The 19,196-nt window shown below is 36.0% G+C and overlaps 1 protein-coding gene across 6 annotated transcripts in view; it reads left to right on the forward strand.

Moving 5' to 3' along the window:
- The window catches only part of SNX24 (sorting nexin 24), a 73,341-nt gene that overhangs the window by 41,222 nt on the left and 12,923 nt on the right, over positions 1 to 19,196 (forward strand). The gene's annotated exons all lie outside the window — the stretch shown is intronic.

A 19,196-nucleotide genomic window follows, 5' to 3' on the forward strand; every position in this document is an offset into this window, starting at 1 on the left:
TCTTTTTAATAAATATGGCTTTTAAATGATACTCCAAGTTGGCATTTGCAAAGGACCAAGACATGGTTATGGCAAAGAGAAAAATTAAACTTGATTTAAAAAAATAAATACATGTATATTAATTCAGGATAATTAATAAGATTGCTCCACATATATTTAATACTTTTTATCTACTGTAACATTAAAATTACAATTTGGTGTTGAACATGTACACAGGCTGTAGGGACTTGGGGAAATAGTGTGACAGAAAAACATTTCTCTACTTCTTTTCCTCTTTCTCACTGCCTTCAATTCATGGACAGTAGTTATATCAAAGGAAAGTAGAGCTACTGTGATTTACAGTCCTGATTTTCTTGGATTCTAAAACTTGGACAGAGCATCTGGAGGATAGAAGAACCTTTCCTCTGCAGCCATGTAGGGAGCATTGAAAAGTTACTAGGGCATGGTATATGCAGCGGAGCTATGTAAGATATGTAAGTTGTCATTCTGACACCATTGTGGCCTGCTCCAGATATGCTGAATGGAGGGCTGAATGAGCTAACCCATTTCTGATTTATTCTTCTTATTTATGAGGTCAAAAAGTGAATAATGCTTCAACAACCCAATATTTTTAAGAGTTCTTTTAAGAGCCCTTCAAGTCCATCTCTTTCTTTCTTTCTGTACTTGCTGTCAAGGTGCTTGCTGTGAAAAAAAAAGCATCTCTTATATACTTGCCATGCTCTTAAAATGTGTCAGCCCAAGCCTTTTCTGAGCTGTTACTTTGATATAAACTCTTTGAGTCTCCAGCCCTGTATTAACCTTAATTTTTAGCCTGCCTGTGGGGGACAGTCTGTTCTCTGACATAAGATACTTTTGTTGAGTTCATACAAAATAAGCCAGAAATGGTACCTGCTCAAGCCCTTCATAGTATTCTGCTTATGCCTAATCCACTGATCGCATTCATTATTAATCTAATTATAAACATTTTTGAATAAAATCTCAAAATGAGTTTATTATAGTACTTTGATTTTCGTATTTGTTGTAGTCTTCTGATTTTATTGGTTTTCAGAGCTTAACTTGCATTGAGTAAATACCATCATTTTCTTCTGGGAAAGGCTGCTACTAGAGCTGAATATTTCCAGTGCTGAAAGGGAGAAGAAACAGTTTTCTTAATTTCCTCCCTTCCCCCACTGCTTCCTCTGTCTCCAAAAATCGCATTTGAAGCTTTGGAGAACCTTGTGGGAGAGTGGGAGACATAGAGGTAGAGCCTGCAAGCTGAAGAAGAAATTTGTGAAAATGATCCCTTCCCCCTTCTATCAGTGAAAGTGTTCTGAGCAGAAATCTGTTCAAGTGACGCTACTGCAAATGGAAGGAAATACTTGATGCAATCCAATAGGAATTAATAAAATAATGTCAGATTATTTTTTTCTGACAAAGTGAATCTATATAGTAATTGAAAAATAGGAGTTGATTTACCTCTCTTCATGCTTTGAAATCATTATTGAAAGGCATTTTTGAGTAGAAAAAAGCTAATAATTTTTCTCATGGTACAGTGCAAATTATTCAAAGGTTTGAACAAAACAGTTTGGCTGTAACAGTTATAGGGTGATCATACAACTGAAAATGTAAAATAAGGATGGGATGTTTAAACTGTGTGAATTTTTTTTTATTACCTCATACAAGAATTTGGATACTAGGAGAGATAATGTTTATATAATAAAATAATATATTGTTATCAGCTAGTTTTGTGTTTTAAAATTAGGTTTATATTCTCTCAACATACTAACTAAATTCAGTTAGCAGAAACATTTCACTATTATTGGTTTATGTCCTTATTAAGATAATGGGCAGTTATCAGAAGATGTGATAAAAATGTTCACTGCTTGAATAAGAAATTTGTTTTTGGTTAGCTTGTAGAAAATGACATCACCAAGAGCAATTGACAATCCTCTGTTTCAGGTCAGCAATACAAATAGGAGCATATTAGATTTAAATGAGGGACTTAGGAAGATAGTGGCCAATACTAATATAGCTCTCAGATTGTCTATTGGCTAGAATGACTTTTTGAAATCCTGTTTCTTGCTGAAAGCATTTAGATTTCAAATACATGAAGATGATAAGCAAATCACAATGTTGAGGTTTAAGTCTATCATATTTTTGGAGACCCCACTTCAGTTTCATTACATTTTTAACAGGAACAGTAGGATCATAGGGAAATACTAAATAAAAGACAAAGAAATTCATTCTTCCACCATCCCTCTAAATGAAAAAGTAGACCATATTTTAAAAAAAGATTTAAAAACACAATTGGTAAAGAAAAACTTGAAATACAATGAAAAGGAGCCTCTTTGGCATCAAAATACACTGTGAGGGGTGCATATTGGCTACAAGTTGCAGACTCATATCTTAGGAAGTTACTAAGTTCACCTAGACTGGCAATTTTTTGAATAAATGTGCAAGTGCACATATCCCCCATCTTTTCAGTTATATTCAGCATCCATAGAAGGATTTTCTTACTCCTGGGAAAAAAGTATCCTATCAGTCATGGTCAGTGCTTCAAGGATCTGAGGAAAGCATTTATTTTCCTCCTATCTGGATCCTATTTAGACTTATGCACCTGAATTGCAAGAGCTACTCAGAAATTACCTTCCTCACTTTGTTTAGGAGATGAAGTTGTAAGCCACTCTTAGACACCTCAGTTCCCTGATTCCCAATGATTTTGTATACCTACATTCTCTAACTTAATGAACTTCCATATATACTTTTATCGCCAATAAATATTGTGGTCATAAAATTTTCTGTGTCACTGAACCTAGAACTTAGAAATATACTGTTTCAATAGGCAATATGTTAGCCTTTCTCAGCCTGATGTGTTAGACTTATGGTAAAAGCTTCTGAGGGTATATATTTGTTGTCTTAGAAGATAAATTTATATACTGTGGAAATAGGCTTGCTGATGGGGTAAACTATAGAAATTCATCCAGAATAGTGTACATGCAAATATATTTCATTTCAGTTTTATCTGGGTTTTTTTTTTTTTAAGAATGCCACTGAGGACATTTATTAATCACACAGAAAACTTAGCAGAAATTATTCAATGTCCTTCTCCCTATGAAACCCTGATTAGTTTTAAATAATCACTTTTGTGTTGTGTTTATACGGATCTCTGGAAAGGGTAGTATGATAAGTGTACAGAGCCAAAATGCTCTTTATCCTCATTAAAGATTGTGAGGAGTGTGTTAAATAATATTAATGGCTAGGATTGTCAGTGTTTAACAGTACTTTCCTAGTACAAGTGATTTTATTGATCAATGCAGACTCAGTGTAACAGGGCAGATTATTTTACTGATTTTATTGAAACCTTAACTAACTTTGTTAGTGCATCACATATCTTTAAATAGATCTAGATGATTATGTAGATTAAGAAAAGCAGAAGACCATCCATCTTTTTTGATCAGTTAATAACTTAAATCCATCATTGTTGGGAAGAGCTGTTTTCAGTTTCTGTGGAGTGCATATACTATATATATACCTGTGTGTATGTATGTATGTATGTATGTCACACACACACAAATGATATATAATGCATCAATAAAGTTTTATTAAGTATTTATTTTAATCATCCGGTAACATTTTATGGTATCTTTTCGACAGGAAAAACAGTAAAGCACTTCTAATAATAGAAATATCAAAAAATTTTACTTGTCTCTGAATAGAATTCTTGCAGAATCAAGCTCAGATCTTTGCTTCCAGTTTTTTAGTTTTAAGTTTTTAAAATGGCCTTAAAAAAAAAAAACAATTTACAGATCCAAGCTGTCTAGGTATTAAAGATTAAATAGTGTAATCTGTAGCAAACATAAGATACCTCTGAGCTGTGATTGAAAGAACTGCAAAATAAAGGGTACTTGAAAAATGAGACAATGAGCTACTTTTGCTTTGGACTTAGTGCTGTTGGAGGTTTATTTGTTTTTCTAAATATTTGACAATAAATAGGGCCTTTGTTGGAAATCAGTAGGTCCTTTGCCATCAACCTGTACTTTGGAGATGGTTGGGAGATATAGTCCATTAGTGTCAGTAAATTCACATTTTGACCATTGGTGCCTAAAGATGGGCAAAGGGAGAACTATTGCAAAACATGCACTGTGGATGCAAACTCCACCGTGAATACATGTATTGACATTTTGTTGAAATCTCACCTTGCAGGGGATGCCCCAGATTTTTTACTTTCTTTGCTGCTATGTATGGACAACCCACATTTGGTCTTTTGTATCAAAAAGTATTTTTGGTCTGAGAGAGTTCTTTTTCATATCAATCTCTATTCACACATTACTTGATGGAACAAGACAGAGACAAGTGGGGAAGGAGTAGTTTTCTTCTGTTCTTCTTTTTCATTTTTCTCCCCATCAGTTCAGGCATATGAAGCTCTTCAGTGCCACCAACTGAAAATTGTGAAAGGCATCTTGTGCTAGAACATAACCCACTTAGTTGAAAATTTGAACTTTACTAATAATACCACTGCTTTATCTGGATTGATCAGTTTATTGGCTCCTATCCAGCTCCTGAAAGATTATAAGTATCTGTTTTCCCATTTCTTATTTCATTCTGGTTTAAAGGAAACACATCCAGTACCATCTAATGTACATACAGATGACAATATTTCAAACTCATTGACTGTTAACAGTTTCCTATTGAGGTGACACATATGGGAGAAAAAAAATGTACCCTCTGAACATTGTAGAAGTGACAGTACTAAACTAAACCATCAATTTCTATGTGCAACATACTTACCAAGTAGAAATGGGGTTACTGAGCAGAATACTATATCTCTAGGACAGTGTTTCTTAAACGTTTTGCTCCCACTTTTAAAAATTATGGAGGATCCCAAAAGAGATTTTGTTTGTATGGGTTATATATATTGATATTTAACATATTAAAAATTAAAATTGACACATTCATAGGATTTTTATTTATTGAATTATGTAAAAATAACAATATTAAACCTATTAGATATTAACATAATTAAAATATTTTTCTAAAAAAAAATCCTATGTTTTTTTAACAAAAAATAATGTGAAGAGTGACATTGTTTTAATTTTTTTTTCAAATGTCTTCAATATCTAGTAAATAACTTTGATTTCACATGAAGGTTTCTAACTTTGTTTGCTGTCCAAGAATTATCTGAGGGAACTATTGAATGTTCAGAGTTGTAGCCAACTTAAAAAGTCTTCTTCCTATTATAAAGGTGCGTTTTGCTTGGTACTGTATAAGAATTAGATAAGCAGGAGCTTGGAAAAAAGAAAGATCTACAGGTAGTCCTTGACTTATGACCACAGTTGGGTCTGGAACTTCTGTAGCTAAGCAATGCAGTTAAGTGAGTTGTGGCCAATTTTATGAACTTTTTTGCCATGGTCGTTAAGCGAATCACACAATCCTTAAATGAATCTGGCTTCTCCCATTGACTTTGCTTGTTGGAAGCCCCCGGGAAGGTCACAAATGACCCTAGGACTCTGCAACCATTGTAAATACATGCCAGTTGCCAAGTATCTGAATTTGATCACATGACCACGGGGATGCTGCAACAGTTGTAAGTGCAAGGATTGGTCGCAAGTCACTTTTTTCAGTGCCATCGTAACTTCAAACAGTCATTAAACGAATGGTCATAAGTTGAGGACTACCTGTATTGGATTGAGGATTCTGTTCTGACAGTGGTTAATCAGTGCAAGATGCATCATAGTAATTCCAGGCTTAGCACTACTAGAAATTTCAGTTGCAAGAGCATCATAGTAATTCCAGGCTTAGCACTACTAGAAATTTCAGTTGTCAGACTTCACACTACATTAGCCAAGAAAATATAAGACAATTATTGTGAAAGGTGGAAGGGATCTGCAAGTGTTGGCAGAAATTAGTTATCCAATTTGTCTTTCTTAAATGCCATCTATGCTTCTAGTGCTATATTATACAAAAGTCTTCAGTATTTTAATATTTTACTAACTTGGATTTAGTATGATTTGTTGAAGGCATATTGGAACTCCATTGTCTGTAACTTACAGAAGGTACTTTGGTTCTATTGTTAACATGGGAAGGGAAACAAGGAATAGTGACAATGAGTGCCAATAAGAAAGGAGCTTTTCTTTTATTCTCTTGCATGTGCCCCATTCTTACTGCCTTCTTGCATATTCTTGATCTACAGGTGAAATTCCTAAAGTTTGCATAAGCTAAAAGAAGCATGAAGTAAATCTGGCACTTTAATTTCATTAAACACCTTGTAACTGGTGAAGATTAATGTATATATCTCTTGCTAATTCTTTCCAATTACTTAGTTCATATAAATTCCCAAGCCTGGTTAATTATGCCGAAGTCAAGAGGTAATTTTTTAACAGTATTTCCACAACAGGGGAATTTTCCCAGCGTAACCTTGCCCTCTTGTAGAAACTCTCAGCAGATTAGGCTCTCTGACTTAAGTCCATTCATTTTCAGCTCAAGCCTAATTGCTGCCGACTGGCTGCCACAGGTACCTGGCTATTGTACACATAAAGAATGTTGCTCTTTCTGAGAACAAATAAGGAAAGATTAATTGTTTGTTTCATTTCATCCCAAGAGAAATGTGGGTCCTTAATCAAGAAAAATAATTTCTCCTGTTGATTTGGCTTATTTGGAGCGACGCATAATTGTGGAAAAGAATGTGGTGGACATGCATTTTTCAAGAAATGTAGCCATGTGCTTTGCTCAGGAGACAAAGATAAAATAAAATAAATATAAGACAATGCTGAAATGGATGGGGATGGCTCACATTTCTCATAGTAAGTAATTTGGCTGTTGGGCTTTTATTTGAACCAATATTGCTAGGTAGTATTGTCATTTGTTTTGTCTACTTCTTTGGAAATCTAATCAAGGAGACAATAGTGCGAGTGGGGGGAGAACCCCTTCTCCAAATTGTCCTTAATTGCTAGAACACAAAGTGAGCTAAACACTCTGGTGTTTCCAATTAAAGAATCTGTTTCAAGCAAGCACCGTTAAATCTATCTTTCCCTGTCTGATAAATAAGCTATCAAAGACTGGAACAGATTAATTGAGAGCAATTAATTCAAGGCTTAGTATAAAAGTCAGACAAAACCAATGCTGTCAATGACTACAAATGTGACATAAAATAAATTATTTCTTGGATTAGAAACATTTTAGCCCTTACCATCTCATTACCCTAGTCAGCAAAACACACAAGAGAACAGAGGTCAATTTTCTGCAGTGCCAGTATAAGTTCTGTACATTTGACTTTGGCCTAACTCTTTATAGTTGCCTTCATTGACAATGGTGCAACAGTAGTTTGAGAACTATAGTCTTTACCTGTTTCCTTTGATAATGAGGGGTAAGTGTCAAGATAATACAAAAATCATTGGCCATGTCTCCATATGTATACACCTCTAAATAGATGCATGCACATATTCATAGACAGATGGATAGGCAGCTAGATACTTTTGAGAGAAACATTGCTTTGAATATTTCATGAACGTTGCCTGTTGTAATCCAATAGTGACTTTTCTAACCTGCTGCCTCTAGATATGTTGGGATTATAATTTCCAGAATTCTTTGATTTCTGTGTCAGTTGGAAATTCTAAGCGATACATTCCAGTGCATATGTAAGTGCTTTATCAAACATAAATTCAACTTTAAATTAATACTCCCTGTTTTTACTGATCTGTCTCCCACCTTCTGTAGCTTTCTGTATTTTATTCTAATTAAAGGACCCTAACTTTCATAAGTAGGACAGGGAGGATTTGGGGATGGATCAGAACACATAGAGAGGGATTGGTGAAATGTGGGTGCTTTACTTAAAGGTAAAAATAAGTATCCCAGGAAACCCAAGTTACCACTAAATAAATCCATTTGATTTCTGTAAGATACCATGTTTCAGTATATTATTGTAGATGTTTTTAATTTGATTCATGAAGAATCAGTCAGTGACTACTAGCTAGAACATCTAATTGAAACATAGATATGCATAATATCTCAGTAGCATGCAGCATCATTGCAGGTAGTTTCCTTGTCCTACTTGTGAGCTGCCAGGCAAGTCAGGCTGGCAGGGATGGTGAGAATTAGTCTAACACCTCTGGAAGACATTCAGCTGGGGAAAGCTGCCCAGAGGGAACTGATTGATATTGGAAATTAAAATATTAGAATAGTATTTTTATAATACAAGAATTTTTGGATATGGCAAAGCCACAACACTTGATTAGATAATTTTTCTTCTGCTTCACAACATAAAACAATGATTACATGGTTGTAGCCTAGTCTTAATTGCAATAGCCACTCAGTTCTGGTAAAAGAAGAAAGCATGTTATAATTCCATTGCCATCATATTGTGGTTGTGCAAATTGTCTTTTATCCCCTTATTTAGTTTTAGTGGTTACTATTAGAACATTGCATCTCAAAGATATAGAATTTGATCCAAATATATTTAAGTGATTGATTGATTGATTGATTGATTGATTATGTGCCAACAAATTGGTGTCGACTTTTAGCAACCACATAAAGATTTTCCCCATGATGAACTGTCCCTAACTGTCCCTAACCTGGTCTTTCAGTTCTTCCAACTGTGTACCTATTGCCACTGTAACTGAGTCCATCCACGTTGCTGCTGGTTGTCCTCTTCTTCTATTTCCTTCCACCTTTCCCAGCCTTAGAGCCTTCTCTAGAGAGCTAGGTCTTTGCATAACGTGTCTGAAGTAAGATAATTCAAACCTAGTCATTTTGCACTGAGTGACACACAATTCTGGATTGATCTGTTCAGTGAGCCATTTGTTTGTTTTCTTGACTGTCCGTGGCATTCCAAGGAATTTTTTTTCCAACACCAAATTTTAAAATCTTCACTCTGTCTATCCTGCTTCTTCATAGTCCAACTTATGTTTCCATAGAGCATCACATGGAATACTATTGCCTGCACTATTCTGATCTTTGTAGTATAGACACATCACAGCATCTGAATATCTTTTCCAAGGCCTTCATGGTTGTTCTACTAAGTGCTAGTCTGCAGCACATTTCTTGAATGCTTGTTCCTTTACTTTCAGTACTTGAATACAGAGGCAAAGGGAGAAGCAAACAAGTATGTAGGTCAATGAAAGGAGAGCTAATACTAATATTAGCCCTTGCATAATCTTTTACCCTAGAGCCCCAAGGTCAGGAAGCCAAGACATGCACCAAGACCAAACCCAAGAGGAGGTTGAAATAGTGATGCTATAATTGAGGTGAAAAACTTTAATAGCTAGTTTGATTGTAGAGATGGATTGCTGGTTTTCACTGGCATGGTCAAAATAAAAACAGCACTTTTCATGAATCAAGGCACATACACCTCCTGGACCACAGTTAAATTTCCTCAGATTGGAGACCTTGTAGGGAATTTGTGATAGCTTGTAAAGTGAGCTCAGGTTCTGCAGACATAATGCAGACTATTTTGGACATTTGTATAACCCCAAAACCTGGTAATATTGCTTGTATCCAATCCATGATTCCTCCAGGAGGCTCATCTAAAACAATTCTTTTTTTCTGAGAAAGACGAACCCGGGAATTGATTTTGTGAGCAAAACTGGCCAGATTGAAAATCTTGCTACAGTCAATTTGCTTTTGAATAGACACATTTGGGTAAACCCAATCAAAGCCACAAATGCCTGTCTAAGAGGGAGGAAGGCCTTATCTCTGCAAATAAAGAAAACACCAGGGATCCATAGGTGTAAGGTGAAACCATCCAGGGCCTAGCCCAAGGAGCTCCAAGGTTTCTAAAGAACCAAGAACGTCCTGGGTCTGGTGCCATTTGGCAGTTTCAGCTTGTCTTCTATAACCGTCATATGTAGCAGTGCTAGCCAGTTGCAAGTTATACATTCTAGCTGCTGACTGAAGGATACTAAGATCTCAAGGTTCAAATAGCTGTTTCTGACTGTCTCATCTTTGGAGCAATATTCTATTGTATCAGTTATTGTGCCTTGATGGCAGTCAAAACTCATAGAAGGTCCCAAGTCCCACACACAAAGGATATCTGAGTATGTTTTAAATTGAGGATCCTGACTGCTGTTATGAGCAGGACACTCCAGTTTCCCAAGGTCCCGTGGTTCCAGACAACCCCTTGCCTATATTGGGAATGAGAAAATTAGAACACTACTTTTCATTCAGTTTGCCCATGGGAATATCTCCCAAATACATTCAGGAAAAACGATTGAGGGGTTGAGGTGAGCCTCAAGTCCACCTTGCCACACTGGTAAGATTATCCTACAAAGCATGAGGCTTCCCTTGGTCACTTTGAGTTTTAGGTGCCACCCACTCCCACTGGATAGCAAGATTTTGATAAAAAATGAAAGAGGGCTCAGAGGTAGGAGATAGGAGTTTAGCTGTGCTCCATACAGTGGGGTGCAAGTGATATGGACATTCACTAGGAATTTCCAGACCTGAATACACATACAAACACATACACCCACAAGAGAGAACAAAATAGGAGTTAGGGAAAGGATCCTAATAACATCTAGTTCCACATTTGTCTAGATCTCTGTTTTCTTCTCTCCTCAACTGTCCTCTGAGTTTGCTTGCTTTTTCTTAATTGGCAGTAAGACAAAAGAACAAAGGCAAAATAGAACATTCTTGACTCCTTTTTAAGGTGCATCAGAGAAGGGAAACCTCCTTGCTCCTGATTGGTTGCTCAGAGTTTCCCAGACTTTGCTGGTATCTGCCTTCTAGACTGACAGGATTAACTGCGACCAATTAACTCTTTTGTATGTTTACTTGCCTATTACTATAGGTGCAACTTGCAGTGTAAAAATGTGCTTCTAACAGAATTGTGTTGTACTGTTCTATAACAGATAGGTTAGACTTATCATGTGCAGAACTAGATAACATCTAGCTACATCTAAAATAATCAGCTTAGCTGGAATGTTGAAAGGTCACAGATATGCATGGACTTACATGTGTCTGTGGTGCGGCATTTAAGTTGAGATAAGAGATAATTTATATACAGGTATTGCCAAAATAACAATTTGCAGAAATGTGTTTATTAAGTGTGCTTGTAGCAAATCATAATCTATATAATATACATTATAAAAATAATATGATATTTTATTCTATATTGTATGGATTTTTGCAATGCTTTTGGAAGTAGGTCATTCACATTAATTATCAAAATGCCCTATTCCAAACAGTTCAATCAGCCAGATTACAATAAAAATATTGTTTAATTTAATAAATTCATATTAAAATTTAATGAATTAGATATTTTCAGAAGCTAGTGTTTGGATTTAAAAATTGACCTATCCTTTTTGCATAAAAATATGGTAATTCTAAATGATCATATAGCTTAAGTTTTTTCCATTTCCTTACAATAGGGGCAAAAATGCTTATTACTAAAAATGTCCCCTAACAAAAAAAAAATACACTGTTTGCTTTGTAAAATTGCAAGTTCACCGAAATGAGAAAAGAGAATATGGGGTATATATTTATCATATTCCAATTATGGATTCTTCAGAAGTTTTAAATAATAGATGATGACAGATTTGGAGCAAAATATGCTTGCCTGTGCACAAACATATGAGTTTGATTATATTTAATTTACCTTTTGGGCAGAGCTCAGCATGATCAGAACCTTCTAACATGGACACTTCAAGATACTAAGCCCTGCTGGGTACATCTTGACAAACTGAAAGACAGAAGAAATGGGAAGTTGAGAGGAAATCCAAAGACAGTCTAAATCCCTCTCTCCAGGTTCAGGGAAGTAGAACAGGGCTGAAGGAAAGCCTTTATCATTCTATCTATGCTCTAGATCCCCTCTCTTCATCTTCTGACATCAAAGCGCCATGTTAAATGCATATGCAGTTACTGAACTCAGTCACACTGTAAAATGCATGTCAGAATCTTCTGATCTTGACTGCAGCACATCCTGGCTGATCTACCCAGCAAATCACATATCCAGCAGCTGATTTTGAAATGAATCAATTCATTCCAGACTCAACACATATACAACTGAAATTCAGAGAAAGTAGTAGGGCATTTCAGTAAACACACTCAGTGTGAAATCAGTGTAAATGAGAGTCAGTTAAGTGGTGGAGAGCTTGAGCTGTGGTTACTGTTCTTTGTATGAACTGGAAAATCAAAGATTCTTATTGGACGATAAAGAATTTCAGATAAAAAGAGGGAAATGAAAGTATCAGAAAATAATTGATAGATTTAACGCACTTACATAAAACTCTCCCAAGGGTATAATACAAAATGTTAGTACAGAGTGAGTTAGAAGCTCTCAGATGGAAGGATTCCACTGAGATTTCCAGATTTTGAGAGGAAGCTGCACATAATAGCCCTGCTGAATCAGGCCATGACCTATCTTAATCCAGAATTTTGTTTCTCACAATGGCTAGTCAGATATCTCACATGCTCACAAGAGAGAGGTAGAGACATACCCTGCTCTTGCCATTGTTCCTCTGCAACTGGCATTTAAATTCTTGCTGTTCTTAACATGTCCTTGATAAGCCTGTCATTCATAAATTTATCTAGTCCACCTTTAATGCCATCCAAAATAATGCCTGTGACCATACCTTGTGGTGATGAACCCACTGCAGGAAGTGCTTTCTGTTGTCTGTTCTAAATTTTCTAATCAGCTTCACTGGATGTGCCTTGGTCTTAAAGTTCTGAGAAAAGGATAAATTTCTTGCTGTTCATTTTCTCCATGCATGATTTTATGTACTCCAGTCATTTATTTCCTCAGATGTTTTCCAAACTGAACAATACCAGAGTGTACAGGTGGTCCTCATTTAACAACCACTCGTTCAGTGACCGTTGAAAGTTATGATGGCACTGAATGAGGAAACCTATGACTGTGGCTGTTGCAACATCCCTGTGGTCAATTGATCACGTTCACATTTAGCTTGAATTCTAGGCTATTTATATCCTGTTGGGAAAATTGCAACTGTCTCGCAATTATGATGGTCGCAGCATCCTGTGGTCACATGGTCACGATTTGCAACCTTCCCTGCCTGCTTTTGACAGGCAAAGTTAATGGGGAAGCTGGCAGGAGGTCACATATATCGCGCTTTGTGACTATGTCACTTAGCAGTAGAGTTGCCAGTCCCAATTACAGTAATTAAACGTGAACTACCTGTACTGTCCATTTTTCTCTTAGGAAAGAGAATTCTTTCACCTGATCATTTTGGTTGCCATCTTCTGCCCTTTCCCCAGGCCTATTATGTCATTTTTCAGATGTGCCAATCAGAACTGTACACAGTATTCCAGATGCAGAGGTACCATATAGTTGTATATAGGCATTATAATGTTGACAGTTTTATTTTCAATTTCTTTCCTGGTGATCCCCAGCATGGAATTTGCAAAGCATGGAACCTAACATAAATTCTGCAAAGCAAGACAATTTCCTAGGAAGAAAGTTTTTAGGCTGATTGTCTCAAGGTTTCTATGCAGTGTCTGTAAAGGCATTAGGGTCACTCAGAACTTGGCCTACTTGAGATAGCAAGATTATAGCCCCAATTGATGTGGAATAAACATTTTAGCTTGAATTCTAGGCTATTTATATCTTGTTGGGAAAAGCTATGGGAGACCTTGGTGGTAGAACATATGAAATACAATACATTCTCATTGGTGGATTTTCTTTTCCATATTTAGAAACATGGTATATGGAAATTTCTGGGAAAACATTTCTAAAAATACTATTAAAAGTAGTAATTCTGTAAGACAGCTGATTTTGTAATTAAATCATTCTCAGGACTAAGTTGCAAAGAAATACAGTGAAAAAGATTATATCAAATGGGGAGGTGTTTGGATTAGGTTCCCCCCACAAGTGGTTCTTCCTCTATACAATATTGGAGAAGGCCAATAGCTAGGGGGAGGATACTGAGATTGGGTTCCCCATCAAAGTCAAAGCATTCTCTCCAACCACAAAATAAATTTGATCTGTTTTTTTTGGCCTCGGTGTGCTGCCTTAGCTTGTGGTATTATTTCTTAGTTCTTTTTAGACAGAAAATGTTTAGTATTCAGAGGAGCAAACTTAAATTTAAATGATCAAGGCAGTAATTCAGCCAGTTTTATAGAGTAGTTCACTAGTTTTATTTTAATGAAGGGAAAAGGGAAAGAGTTTAGATGGTATCGGGCAAAAATTGCTGCTTGTCTGTGTAATCTGTGGTTTGTCAGTCTAATGCTGTCTACAGAAAGGGTCAAATGGCAGCATTATGTCAGCTCAGGGATGTCTGCAGGGTGTTGGCCAAAGAGTCAAGATGGCGGCCACGTGGTGTGATTGAAGCCCTGCTAGTTTTTTATGCGTGACTCACTGCTGCAATCGCACCATTGTGGCTGTCATCTTGACTTTTTTTTTTTTTAACCATACCCTGCAGACACTCTTGTACAGATCTCTTAAATTGGTAATTTCATTTTCTTGTACTTAGCAGGAAATCCTTCTCATATAAATTTAGAAAGGATAAGTTTTAGAGAACAAGAGTTAGAATGAAATACTTTTGATTGAGCAAGAATTACATTGCTCAGTTCATTCTGTAAAAACTTAATCAGTTTGTCACCCGAATAAATGACTAGATCACATAAAACACGAAGCCAGGTGACCCTAGAAGAAAATCAATTGCAGTTCATATTTCATGGGCCTATAATTGTTGGTGGAAGAGATCACAGTTTTTTTTTATAGAAATACTTCTTTATCACAGACAATTCCTATTTACAAAGAGGATTGGGTTTTTTTGTTATTCTTCTTGGTATTTTATATTCCTTTCACATGGGCTGCCTTATTCCACTAACAACAGAAGTCAAGTTTTCTTATGCTGCTCATCATTCTGTATTTAAGCATAGTTAAAATATTTCATACTCACCTATATGCTTGAGATTGCTGCAGCATTGGCAAAGAAAGACAGATATTTGTAGTCCGACTTCTGTGAAGTTATCAGTTTGTTAGAATTTGAACCCACAAACAGAGGCTCTTTTTATGTGTTCCTTTTTCCTCAAGTAGGCAACAAATCCTGCTTCTCTAAAAGCAAAAGCAACTTTTTGAAAATGTCCTCTTTATTTTTTTTTTTCCACCTCTTATTTCAATCTGATTTTCTTTTACAAAGCTGCTGGAAGATTCCTATCTCACTGTGGACTGAGATGTCATATAGATAGAGAAAATGCCGCTCACTTTATGGATTACTGTTAGGTCAACAAAACTTTGGCAGCATTGATTAACTTGACAGTGAGTACAGCAGTACATTTATCACTTATGGCTGTGCTGTAGAAAATCTAATAAGAGGCAAACAATTCCCCTTAGAGTAGTAACAGGTTCACTGTGCCTAACGGTGCATGCACTGGAAATTTCTGCCTTTAAATTATACTCTTCCTGCTAGTTGGGTCATTGACTCGAGGCTACTGCATTTCCCATGACCATGTTCTATATTATTTATTTGATCAAAATCATGTGGTTTACAAAGCTATGGTTACACTGAAGTTTGCTCTGGAGTTTAAGAAGTAATAATTGATAGTTAAAAAATATCCTGTCTTGTTAAATAAAAGCTGGCTGCCCATATTTGTGAAGCTTGAGCTAATATTGTTGCAAAAAATATTAACAGAGAGAATGATGTAAATCAGCACGTGCTGCAGGTATAACATATGTTTTAGGAAGTGGGCTTTTCATAAATTTGATCAGCAGTGATATGCAAAACAGATGTGTTTTGGAGTGTTGTTGTTATATTTGGGTGGAATTTGCAAGGCTAACTTGCATAGTATGTAGAAGCATTACTGAAGGCTTCGAAGGAGAATAACAAAGAATGTACACTGAGTTATAAAACAAATTGACTCTATATGCTGTATAGAACAAATGAATTTACACTCCTTAGTATGTTTGTTATTGCTACAAAGAGTCCGAGGAAGCATTAATTTCACCAGGTTCTAGATAGGAATATCATTTGTACTTTCACTCTTCTGAATATTGTCCAGGTTCATTTGAATTTACTCTTGGACACATTGGAGATTGATGTTAGATGCGTCCATTGTAACCTCCACCCCCACCCCATCCTATACATAATATAAAAGCTAATAATTTATTATTTAACGACCCTATGTGAACTGAATAACAATGTCTTGTATTCATTTTTAAATACTGAAATATTTGTTATAAACTCCAAGACTATTTGAAATCTAGGCTGTCTAATATGTTTAATATTTATCTTCTAATCACTCTGCAGATCATTTTTCTTTTTCAAATATTTCCAATTTCTGGCTGTAGTTTTAAACCTCTGTGTAATTCAAGGGTGTTGAAACCGAATAGGCGTGACTCCCAAGCAACCAGACTTACATTTGAATGTTCAGTTTAGCATGAAAACATATTGACTGTATTCACATATCATGCTAGGCCATTAAGCATGGTTTCCACAGTAGCTGAGTTCATATATCCTCTAAGCCATAAATGAATTAAACCTCATTCTTGTCAACTTGTTATGTTGAAAAATGTTGTTTTTGAAATCAGTTCTTATGTGTTTAGCTTTATTGCAGGAAAGAGTTTTAACTTTTGGAATACATTGTTCCAAAACATGTATCAGATTATATATTTTTCATTATTAGGTAAGAATTATTTTATTTAAATAAAATAAAAAAGCCCCCTAATGCAATAAAGTGATTTGTAGTCTTTAAAAAAATTCAGTGTAAAGAAAATGCCCTCAGACATTGGTTTTAGCAGAAACCTGAAAGCCAGCCCAGAGTAGACGTGCTTGATCATTCAAAGAACAGGAAACAATATGGTGGATCCTAATTCATATTCTTTTGTTGAGTGTAAATTAAATGGTGGGGTCCATCTTGCTTTACAAACAGCAGTAGTCACTTCCTAAATTCATGGATTTGTATAAAGGAAGTCCTCCCACCATTTGCTTTCTTAAGTGTGGAGACCTGAATATTGATTAGCTATCACACTGGCATCAGAACTACTCTTAGGATTCAATTTTTTTTTGTTGTTTTGCATATTTTATTGATCAAAAGTGGTAAATGAGCGTCAAGCGTGCAAGAAGACGATGAATTGTTTACTTGCATAAAATAACCTTTCAATAAGGGAAGATGCATTGCTCACACTTTTGGTGCTGTTCTGCTGCCCAAAGCAGATGGCATTCAGCTGCTATTGATTGGCCCCTATAGTTACAGAACAGCACGTAACTAAGTATGCTTGTTTCAGGTGGGTTTTGGTGTGTTGTTGTGCACTGTTACCACCACACTTTTTTTCTCCCATTTACAAACAGGGATACAGACAGTGTCTTTGTTTTAGAAAAGGGACAAATTTAGCTTGCAAATTAATTCACTAGCTGCACAAGGAAAAATGGCTTAAATGCAAAAACAAAGCAGAAGAAGGTTTCAGTTATTCTGGTCCAGGAATACAAACATTAATTGTTAAGTGATCATCTAAGATTGCCACATATCAACAATAATCAAGTTCCTTAAGGAAAGCAAAAGATTCTTTTGTAATGTATTACACACACACATACACACACTTCTTTGATTTGTGTATCTGATGGATTTCATTACAATCCTAGGTTTGCTAGTTTTCTATAATTCTCAAGGTATGTGTGCTGATGCGGGTGGGAGCATGTGACAGCGATTGCTATACACCTTTGTGCTTCTGGAGTGTCATTTGACAGATCTGCTCAATTAGGATACTCCCACATGGCATGCAGCAGCCAAACTTTACATGGCTTCCAGCTATGTATTTCAGTCCATCAAATTCTTGATAAATGCTTAGGTTTTGTGGCTGGTTCTTAGGTTCTTCTAACTTCATTTGTCCAATTTTAGGGAGCAGTGTAGTGAATGGCAAGCAAAAGAATTAGGGATGATTATCTGATCCCAGATAATAGATATTATGAAATTGTGGATCTCCAAAGTTGAGTTTGGCTCTCATTATCCATGACCATTGGCCATATTGGAAGGGTAATGGGATTTGGAATCCTTCTTAAAGGCCACGAACATAGACATGACGTTTATGAGCTACATTAAGCAAGTTCTGTTGATTTAATCTTATGTGGTTCGTTCTTACAGAAAAGAAAAGAACAGTTCCTGATCTTACTGTCCATTGGCATGAAGATAACATTATGAACTCTTACCATGTAGTGCTGATTTGCTTAGTTTTCCAAAATATCATAAAGTTTGATTACACGTGGAACAAACTTATAGTATAATTTAGGGAAAATCAAAGATGATGCAGAATCATCTTCTTGAAATCAGCTTTTAAAATTCTTTCATCTATGTCACTGTGTTATATTCATAATGTTTCAGCTGCATTTACACTTTAAATCCAATGGTACTAAAACTGGCGTACATCTTTGGACACCTGTATGATTATTATCCTAACTGCAAAACCTTTTTTTCTCATGATCAAAGAGAATATAGGCTGTGATGTACATGAAGAGACAACCAGCACAAACTAGAAAACCAATAAATAGGAAACATCAGCCCAGATTTCAGGCAGAAGGAGAAAGTGATCCCCATTCAATAATTCTTTAAGTTTTTTTTTTTTATTCCTGCCATAGCTAAATTCCAGTTTATTTATTTACTTAGGTTTGTGTGTTTAATACTCCATGGAGATTCAGGGTGGCTTACAAAACCCTCTTCAGTAAAAAGATTAAAGATGGTACATCAAGCTAACAAAACAAATATTACAATTACACTTTCCCACTCCCAGCCCTTTGCAGTAGCTGGGCTGTAATGGCTTTCCAGAATGTTAATAACGAAGAAGTTAATCTAAATTGGAGGATGATGCTGGTCCAAATAAAAGTGGCCATGCTCGAGAAAGTGCATCCCCAGGATCCCTGCAGATGGCATTCTTTTAAAGAAGGGATCTGAAAAGAACCCCTTCTTCCAGATCTTATTAGTTGGGCAAATTACAGTGAGAGTAGGCAGTCCCAAAATATCCATGTCCCAAACTATGTAAGATTTTTTAGGTGACAACCAGCAACTTGAATTGTATCTGGAAAATAACTGGTAACCAGTGCAGCTCCTGAAGCAGAGATGTTACATCACATCCATGACTACTTGAATCACAACGTTCTGGACCAGGTGAAGTTTCCAAGTGGTACTCAAGAGCATTCCCATGTGGAATGCATTGTAATGGTCCAAACAAGAAGTTACTAAGGCATGTGTTACAATAAGTAGGTCCTTCCAGTCTGGATAACTGAGTAAGCCCATGTCAGCTAATAACTTCTGACAGTGGCTTCATATAGATACCAAATAGG

This window comes from Python bivittatus, unplaced genomic scaffold, assembly GCF_059951505.1.
Source record: "Python bivittatus isolate LINGU-HERP-01145 unplaced genomic scaffold, Pbiv_v1 ctg000850_np1212, whole genome shotgun sequence".
Classification (NCBI taxonomy): Eukaryota; Metazoa; Chordata; class Lepidosauria; order Squamata; family Pythonidae; genus Python; species Python bivittatus.